Genomic DNA, 10244 nt, shown 5'->3' with positions numbered 1-10244 from the left:
AGCGCTCTGCGTCTAGACACTACAATGCATTTTCATTTATCTGCTATTTGCATCTGTAAGCCCGTCCATTTCTCCGTACTATCTCCCTACTTCACCATTCTTCAGGGACGACATCACCAATTGTACTCTCATTGTCTTTTGCCGTTTCTTTGTTACACTGCTTCAAGTTGAATTATTCAGTCTCCTTTTCACACGGCGACTCTACCCAGAATTTCCTGCGCTTTTTTTGATTCAGCCAACCAAGTCGGTAAAGTGTTCCACGCATAATATCTCCTGACTAACTTTTCCTGAATGAATTTATTACTCAAACATTTGATCACAAAGGCGAACCATCCTAAGTGACAGATCAGGTTCTGTCCTCTTTGTGTGCAGAGTTGCCGGTAGAACTTTCAACAATTATGTGTTATTACGCTTTTCCATTTAAACTGATTTTCTACAAATCAAAAAGCCCTATGCTGCCATGCACAATGATTTCATTTGGCATGACACTGTAATATGAGCTCAACTTGACTTTCATCTTACGTCGCACTGGAGATTCTCCGCAAATTTGCTTTGGACTTTGAAATTTTATCCAAATATTTGAGCAGTAATGTCTTTGCTTAAGATGGGCAACACTGACTTGATGGCTTAGATGAATCTGAGCACATATTTGCCGTTTGTTTTGCTATAAAGAAAAACTCACATAACTTTGCACTGCACACATTACTTTACATTTCAAACAAAAAAACAGACATAAAAGAGAGTGGGAGCCATGTCAACTTTGAATGATTTGTTGAGAAATGGAAACGTTTTAGTAAAATAAATGAATGTGAATTCAGGAAAAGCTTAGAATCTGCCAACACCTGCTCTGAAACAAATAGAACAAGATATAAGTCCTGCCATTGAAATGTCTATTTCATCATTTTTCATGATCACAGTACTTTTTCAACTTCACTTTTGAAACAAGGTGTCAAAATGTTTGTTTTTATCTCGGCAAACAGACTAATATTCAATCTTTCATTCAGTAATGGCAAAAAATGCCATAAAATTATCATGTCTATTTTATGAATATTTAATATAATATCTATAGTGATTTATTAGCTATGCTGGGATGGACTCAAAGCCCCGGCTTTCTCTGATATTGTCTTCAGATTCAATAAATTGTAATTTATTTGTGTCAGTGTTATAAGTCTTGATGGCTTGCCTACAGGCTGATGAGCAACCATCAATACGAACAATAAACTATCCATTTTTTCATACTTTTTCATCGTAAAAACGAGCTCCAAAAAATTCTAAAGTGAGTAAGCAGGTGTAAAAGCATATAGTGATTGATCAAAGTGAGAATTGAACTCAAAGACCAAAACAGATTTACTTTTCTCATCTACAACTCGGCAATTTCTCTTTCAGACATTATGCCATGCCTTTCTCATTTGGTATCTGATCACAACTCCACTTCTTCGATTCACAACTCCTCAACACCACAATTTTTCTCCCTCAGAAATCACTCAGGATGGCATTTGCAGACAGTTTCCAATAAAAAAACTTCGATTCAATTTCAACATCAAATATCTGTAGGCAGTTCCTTTCACGGCAAAATGGTAACATGATTAAATTCCAGAGTTCTTCCAAAGTTGTGACTGTCAATTCACATACGAGGGACAGTATTGATACGCAGTTCTGCTAGCGAGGGATCAGTGGTTACACAATGCAGAACTAATTTCCATTTTTAATGGCCGTGTGTTGAGATAACTGTTATGTTAGTGTTACTATGGTGAGTTTCTGAGGTTCTCTTGTCACACTAGGGGTCCATTGCTGCTATAGATTCTCACAGACTGTCTTTAGGATTGGCCGCACCACAAACTGGGTCGCATTATCACGACAATTCAACCACAATAACTCGTGCAACACGCTGCAGTCTGCACTATGCTCACTTTCAAAAAAGATACTTGTACAACACACAGCACTTTGCGCTACGTTTACTTCAGAATGATTCTCTGCTTGAGAGGGTTCAGTTTTATGAAAAGTTATATGGGTCTATTAAATTTGTAAAGAGCTATTGACCTGGTCAGTTCACATCATTATAAACCAGTTTCCAGTTGAAATGGAAGATACAGAGAAGTTTTAACTGACTTTCTGAAAAATATAACAGAGCCTCAAGCTTTGGCTACAGAATTTATATCAAGCAGAATTTAAATACAAAATTGTGAAACACACGAGATTAATCTGTACAGAATACATGACGAAAAATAGACATTTTCCAAATTGGAATATACAGATGTAAAATATCATGGGACATTTGAATAATATCTAAAAATTCCAATTGCGTTTATCATAGTAATTATGCACAGCTAGAAATATTGAAAGTAGTGTCCAGTAGTGACATGCCGGTGAAATTCTTACATTCTATGCTGTATATGGTACGGCTTGAATATTTCTGTCAAACTGAAACTACGACAAAACCAAGGACCTGTAACGACCTCCTATGGAGTAGACAAGCATTCATCTACCATAGTTGATTAAAAAATACACATAGCATGATTGTCATACCGTAATTTCTTCGAAAAAATACATCGAAAATTGTGAAGCTGTATCCAGGGCTTACATTTTGTACATAACTCTGAAACTTATTTTCACTACATTAAGTCTGTTTTTCAAATACACTCATTCCCAGGGTGGAAATGTTTCATTGAAATGCACAGAAAACATAATAGCATTAGCTACAAAGCCATATTAGCTTCAGTATAAACCTCCTAATTGCATATTAGCTTTGGCAATAAACCCATTGCTTGCACATAAAGCTAAATCATCACCCATTTCAATGCACACTAGCTTTATTAAACATCAGCTTAGCTTGTGAACCAATTCATTCATAATTCCTGCAATTCTAATCCCCTTTATTGCACATTAGCTTGAGTGAAAAATAGCCATTTCTTGCATAATAGCCAGAGTTATAATCTCATTGTTTTTTATATTAGCATAAGATATATCCCCATTAACTGATGAGAAAATTTAGCATTTATACTAAACTCTGCAGATCGTACACACATCATGGAAACTTTCAGTTTTACAACTTTAAAACATTACCAAAATATATTTTTTGAAATAATACCATATATGATCGATGACTTTTCACTAGCTTGTACTGACATAAAAGCAGCATATAATTTATGACTGAAATACTCTAGCGCATACCACACACTATCTTTTTAAGTTTGTACCTCTCCTGAAAATGAATCACGTCTTGGACAGTATTGAACAGCGACTACACAAAGAGTGCAACAAGCCTAAATATTGTATGCCATTCATACAATAAATTTTCTGGAAAATCAAACGAAGAGGAATATATGGTATATAAAATACGGCCAGGACATTTCCAAAGGGATGTTCATTCACAGCAAAATGTGTGAGATGATAGTGTATGTATTCCCATGGGAATTTTCCATATTCTCTTCCCTGCCACCTTTCTATTCCAGGGGGTTTGTTAGAAGCTAATAATTTCTTGTGGAGGTTATCGGACGGTGATGATTCCCTCTGGGGTTTACTTGAGAAAGTCAACTCACGGGGTGATTTATTTAAGGATATTCTTTTTGCAGGGGTTGTTTATCTAACGATGCATGCTATTACCAAAACAGTTCATTTTGAAAATGATTACGGACAGAGAAGATGATCAGGGCCTCATTTTGCTACTTTAAAGAGCACTTCACCTGATGAAAATATTCTCTACTGGGATTCACTTTCGGTGTTTTTTTCATCGGATGGGTTTTGTCAAAACGTTATGAGTCTTGCTTGGTGTTTGTCTTCAGATGATTCTGACTGACAAAGTTGGAAAAAAAGGTGTGAATTTCATTCTTTGTTTCGGTAACATTAAATGAGAAATATTATTATCCAGGATTTTATGTGGGGTTTTCTCATTGGTCTGCATTTTGGTTAAATGTCAGCGTTCTTTATTTAGAGATCACTGTCTGTAGAGGTATTAAATTTATTTTACAGAAGTTTTATTATTTGATGATCTTTTACCGAAGGATTTACTTGGATTGAATTTTCCGTGGCTGACTATAGATTTTACTTGAAGACATTTATTACCAAAAGATGTTCATCAAAAAAGTTTGAATTTTACAAAACCTCGCCTGCAGACGATAATTTCAAAAACATATAATCAGTAGTTATTTCTGAGTGCATCTTCTGAAGAGCCGAAGTATTCCCCTAAATTATATTAGTAAGGATCTGCCCAGCTTTATGTCCAGACTGTAATTTCCACCTGAACTGGTTCGGGTCTATCCCTATACCAAAATCTGAAAATATGGAGGTGACAATTCTTTGGAACTGGAGCCGGAAAACTGCTTGTTGCTGTTGGGCTAACCATATGTCCTCATTTGCCTGGCAGTAGTTACAGAAAACTATTAGATAATATACAGATTTGAAAACAATGTGGGCAGAAAGAGGGAATGTATCAGACTGAAAGGAGAGATGTGGTATGTCTGATTGGTGGAACGCATGGCAGATTAGTAAAACTGGAGATAAAAGGGAGGTTGTGTGGATTACCGTGGTGCTTTTAGTAGCATTGTGTTGCGACCTATGTTAATCTCAGCTAGATTACAGTGTTCTAAGCTCCAATGCCAAAATGTCATCGACACATGATTCGCTAACATTCATGTTGAGCTACTTGTTCAATAGATTTGCATAAAATTGTTTCTTTTCAGTGCCCCAACATTTGTTTAAACTGGTAAAACATACAGAAAATTTTTTACGAAAAAATATAACTCATAATATTATTGAGACTAAAGTAATCTGATATTCAACTTTTGTAAAATAATTTATCATTAGAAAGTTTTGTGCAAGGAAGATTTGATAAAACCAGTAAGTGCTGTATTTTCGGTGAAAAACAGTTGATACCGCATTTCTACTACTTTTGAAATGTATCCCTCGGCAAAACCATTGCGTTTGACTCAATTATTCAGGCAGCATTGACAGGATCCGACAGTCTCATCTGACAACACCAAATTTGCCATCAAAAATGCAATCAATTATGTAAATCACAGACTGTAAAAACAGAGAGGCAGGCACGAGCAGAGGAAACGTTAGAAGACCCAATGGATCACTAAAGTAGAAATTGATAGAAATCTTGATGTGCATTGAACGGCATCACTTCCTATGTGGAGTTAATATTACCACGGCCTGGAAATATGGTTATTTATCTCACATTATTGCTGCACAGAGCTGTTTGATTGGCTCACGGCAGACAAAGGACTGATGTCTCCGCTGTCTTTTTGATAAATTGCAATTTTTTTTATATTGATTGCAGTCTGTGATAAGTTGCCGCTGTCCTACTGACCACTGGTTAATACAACTCTGTGTGTGCATCACCATTCTCTTGCCGTTTGTCAGCTCATACGACACACATCAATCACTTTGTTGCCAGTTTTAACATCTTCTGCGAAAACAGACTGAAAAATAAAAATAGACTGAAAACAACACATTTATCTGACTGATGGTGTTTTTTATGTCACTGAGGACACTCGATTGGTCCAGATTTTGCATTCCACCATGGGCAGGCCTGTGCACTCTAAAGTTACCCTGCCTGATAATAGAAGCATGGTTTTGCTGCATGAATGCATCAGTCACCGTTATCAATATGCTCAAGTGATCTGAACTTGAACCCTGTGCTCTGCAAGTTCAATGCAATACACTCATTGACAATAATCTCTTAAACAGTGGTTCACCATCAAAGCAGTTCTATTTTGTTTCATTTTCCTTAAAGTGACTCTACACTAAAGGAAAAATCATGCATCAGTTTTTGCAAAGTTTTTTTTTCCAAGAAATCAGCGTCAAAGAGAGGCCGGCATGCATGGCTGACTTCACAAAGAATACATCTTTAATCTTTTCACCTTTACCGTCATCATTTTCTGTCTCTACTCACAGCTATGCCACTTTCCTAATTGTTTGTCCTTTGTTTGGAGATACAGGCAAAGCCGCTGTGGCCCACAATCCCCTGAAGAAATGCATAATATCAATGCTTTCATTTATTCAGTTTCTATGGTTTCTGACCGATTTTTACCAAAGGTTGAGTGAGAACCATTACCCAAAAAAATTTCCAAACATTTCTTTGTTTTCTTTCATTTCCTTTCAAGGCATGTGTATTTCTATCTGGCATTCAATGCAAAGAGTTCGACTTCCAATAAATAAAAGTCTGGTTTCTGACGTGTTGTCAAATTGCAGCGCAGGCTGAGTAATTAAAATCCTAAACTGACGTGCTGTCACAAATTTCATTGACATCATCAATTTAAAGATGTTTTCTTGATGCTCACACTCAGAGCCTAATTCACCGGCCAACTTTTACCGCACGCCGACACACAATAGTGGTAATTCAAATTTTTTGCACGCATTTCTATTCAAACAAAATGCTTTATTTGTGGCATTTCTGATCATAGTTAAATCAAGGCACGGTTTCATCCTTGCTTTTGAAAATAAGTCGAAAAGAAAAAAATGCACTTTTGACAATCACAAGACAAAAAAGTATAAGATTGAATTCAATTTGATTCTGAACTAAAAAACAAGATTACAAGGGTTTAAAGTTTGGCAAAAGGGTTGCATCTTTGATCATAGAACTGTAAAATATATTTTTTGAATCTTCAATATTCCAGATTGTAAAGATCAAAATTATTAAAAACTAGCAATCTTGCAATTACCATAATTAAAGTAGTGATAACTAGAGCATTTGGGCAATGTGTTAATTACTATTAAAACTGGAGTAAAACAATGATTGCTACATGAGTTGTAGGAACAAAAAACTTTGAATGTGAGGGGAGCGGGTGGTAAAGCCACTACATTGATGTAAAGTGAGGTGGTTTCTCAGACCTGACATTTCCACTCAAGTCAAGAAATACCCCTGATCATATCAGGGTTCTGGCTTTTCATTAAATAGTTTAGCAGACAATAGTGTCGGTGTATCAGCACTTTTCACCTGAATACCACTCTGATACGAAAAACGGCCGGGCCAAAAGGGTTGCGATAATTCACCGTTATAACATGCTTTTAATGGCAAAGTGACTCTGATACAGTGATATACTACGCACACCATTGCTAGCATTCTGAGTGAGCATGCCCTGTTCTCGAACCACGCGCCGATTTCAAAGTGTGAATCCACGTCTGGCAATGGCCGGCGTAAGAATTAATCTTGACTGCAGCACGTGTCCAAATTTGTTGCAATTAGTACGCAATATGGATAGAAAAGTGAGCCAACATTCCCCATATTGAGTCTGATAACAGCTCACCACTCTGACACTATTCATCATCCAAGGTCTGAGTGACAACAGAGTTTGCGAGAAACCTCCATGCCACGGAGGTTTAAACAAATCAGAATGGACAGCTTCTGTGCAGCAGACAGAACTGATGGCTTGATGTCTCACGAACTAATCATTATTTTGACTTTGAAAGATAAATTCTGATAGACACTGCCATAATGATTGATTTATCATCAGACCCACTAGGGCGTTACAGTTTGACATAAAAACAATATCACTCCATTCCAAATTTAAATTATCATCTGCCTGTGGTCTTTCAGTAGGAAAGCTTACTTCTCACCCCATGAAACTCTTGGCAGTGTTTATGGTGGTTTTAATGAAACATTAGCTAGTGTTATGGATTCAATTTGCAGAGATTATCAAGTGCTAAACAGCCTGTCTGATCACATTTTACGGCTAAGCTGAAGAGTTTTTTTGGGACAATTTTCTGCTACAATGTAACCTTATATTAGTCATACAGACTTTGATCACTGACGGTGCATTATAGGAACTAGATTCAATTACTAGACAAATTTAGCCACCCATTCAAGTTCAAATCCAGACATATCAATATTTAGTGCCGTACCAAACTGTTACACAAATTTAACGGTCTAACTGTTTTGATACTTGGCTCATCAAACTTGACACTGAAACTTCACTGCATCCACTTCTGCCTTGGCCGTTGCCATGGAAACAGCAAAAAAAATGCTAGAGCATTGAAGCTAAAAAGGATGTTGCAATCAATTAGATCACAGCATTGCTACAGTAGATATCACAATAGGTGACGGGGCTTTGTCAGCAGTCTATTTTGTTCCCCACTTAAAGCCTGTGTCATTGCACACACAAGTGATAGCAGAAAAGCTTTGACGACGGAGCAAGCAGGGGATGGCTCTTCTCTCATAGCATCCACATGGAGCAAAATTACGCTTGACATGCTGTATTGAGGTTGTCGCATATTATCGAAGTAAGAGCTGGGAATTAGTCAAATACAGTAAAAGAAGTGAGCTAAATTCGTAGATGGCATACGGGGTGAGTGAGGTGAACTACTAGGTTTGATTATCATGGATTAGAGCTGTAATCTGGGCTGCGTCTCCTTTTATCGTATTACTACAGTATTAAAGCGCGGATTATAACTGGAATCTTCGCAGAGAAAAAAAGAGGAAACATCCCACATGATGACTTCTTGGCCTTCTGTTTTGTCATAAAATGTCAGTTCTAAATAATTGAGTTGAATCCGGAGACCGGTATGCCCACACAAAGTCTCAGGCTTGAAGGATTTCCAGAACTATTGTTAAGCTGAGCCGGGATGGACTTGGGTCGCTCTGGATCATTAGTAACCTTTTCCTTCCGTTTGACAGTTCATTCCCTACTCTAACAGGGAAAGCAGTTCCCGCTTTTTAAGGAAATGAGTGTGAGTCTGTATCAGGTATCATGGAAGTTCACTCCCCATTTCTCTGGGTCAGTTCTCAAGCTTCTGCAATCTTAGAGATGCACCATAAATGGACAAAGGCTGTAACTTTGGATATTTCCATAATTTTGTTTTACAAATACATTTTATAGATAATAAATATTTCATTGTTTTTTTCTGCAAACAATTACATTTTATGGACAATACTTTCATCATTTTGTTTTCCAAACAAATACATTTTATTGTTTTCTCCTTAAATTATGAGCTACAAAGTGTAAGCTTACTAAATATAATTGGTATGACAGAAATTCAGGCGATATTGGTATAAAGTCAAATACTCAGTATTTCAACGTGACCCTGTGATCAAAACTAAAGAATACATTTTATGGACAGAACAAAAAATAATGGAAAATTCATCAAATGTTACACCTAATGAAGTTTTAAATGTAAATTCTGGCAAAACTTGGCGTTTTTTCCTAATCACAATCTTATATTTCAACAAAATTCAAATAAAATTGGTAGATACTGTCCACAGTGAAGCCCTAAGCTAGGAATATGACGACAACGTCAGACATCAAGTATGTTACCATGACAATGTAGATCAAGCGCAATTTTGCAGACACAACACACATCAAATCATTGATTGCGTCCATCTGCAACAATGTCCACTTTTTTATGTAAACTAATTGTATATAATATGTTTACAAATCGTAAACAAAAAACAAACAAGAGGTTACAATTAAGTGGGTAACTACCATCACAGTATCGCTTGCGTAATTCTAATTATAGATGCCAAAAGTTGATAAGAACTGGTAGGCAATAAAAACTACCATTCTCTCATCTTGCAACATGCATGATTTATTGTGCGTCAGAGATGCATTTGCATATTTACTTTTGAAAAATCTTTAGGCTTTCCAAACTCTCAAACTACGTTCCATCCCTGAAAACGTGCATTGTCTTTGTTAAATTTGGTGACAATTTAAGAAAACTGATGCAAGCTGTCTGCCTTTGTCTATATTTATCGAATTTGCAAAAATATCCCTCAACTCAGATGTACTGGCTATGGGTACATGCGTCTGCACGTGGGTATCGCTAACAATGCAACTTTTTTGACTGATGTGTTCCACGGGTCCGACAAAGGATGATCTACAACCTATTTTGTTAAAAGTGTTTTCGGCAATATGCTGTTACAAAAGAAACAAAACAACAAAAAAACGAAACTACCATGTTTTTTTAGACAGCGCTTTGATCTGCACATATGCCAACAACTTCTATTCCTATATCTAGCAATGTTGTACGGTTCTGTGACAGACATATACATACATATCTGGGTGTCGATCACAGGATCTCATTATCTCTAAATCTAGCATCACCATATCACTGTCCTATCAATACATCTACCATACTGTCTCTTCCTAATCTGTACATTTCTGTACTGAAAGATTTTTTTTTCCACAGAGCATTGGGCTTCAAAAAAAATTACTTGTGATAGTAGAAAAATTCCTCAGATCCTGATATGCTTGTAACACTTGATGAAAAGTTCAACTTCTTTCATGTTTTTTCCCGATTGGTATTGC

Source organism: Ptychodera flava, chromosome 10 (assembly GCF_041260155.1).
Source record: "Ptychodera flava strain L36383 chromosome 10, AS_Pfla_20210202, whole genome shotgun sequence".
NCBI lineage: Eukaryota > Metazoa > Hemichordata > Enteropneusta > Ptychoderidae > Ptychodera > Ptychodera flava.
This window is presented reverse-complemented; position numbering follows the sequence as displayed.